Here is a 236-nt window from a genome sequence, read left to right as displayed (position 1 = left end):
TCCCTGGATTGGGATCTGTGTTCCCAGGGATGTAACAAATCCCTGGATTGGGATCTGTGCTGTATCCCAGCCCTGGATTGGGATCCGTTTTCCCGGGATTTCCCCGCACGCACCAGAAGGTGAACAAGGCCACGACCCCCGTGGTGAGCAGGAGCTGCAGCAGCAGGATCCCGTAAACCTGCGGGAACAGGGATCCGTGGGCATCCATCCCGCCGGGAATGCCCCTCCCGGGGATC

General features: G+C 61.0%; 1 long non-coding RNA gene across 1 annotated transcript in view; it reads right to left on the bottom strand.

Annotated features, from left to right (window-relative positions):
* Positions 1-212, bottom strand: part of LOC113980992 — a 1,849-nt gene extending 1,637 nt beyond the window's left edge. Inside the window, exon 1 of the long non-coding RNA XR_003538291.1 lies at positions 114-212. This is a non-coding gene — a long non-coding RNA (uncharacterized LOC113980992). The remainder of the gene's footprint in view (positions 1-113) is intronic.
* Positions 213-236: the final 24 nt, after the last annotated feature.

Source organism: Neopelma chrysocephalum, unplaced genomic scaffold (genome assembly GCF_003984885.1).
Source record: "Neopelma chrysocephalum unplaced genomic scaffold, ASM398488v2 Primary Assembly neopelma1_95795, whole genome shotgun sequence".
Taxonomy (NCBI): domain Eukaryota; kingdom Metazoa; phylum Chordata; class Aves; order Passeriformes; family Pipridae; genus Neopelma; species Neopelma chrysocephalum.
The sequence above is the reverse complement of the archived record's forward strand: the minus strand, read 5'-3'. Positions and strand labels throughout refer to the sequence as shown.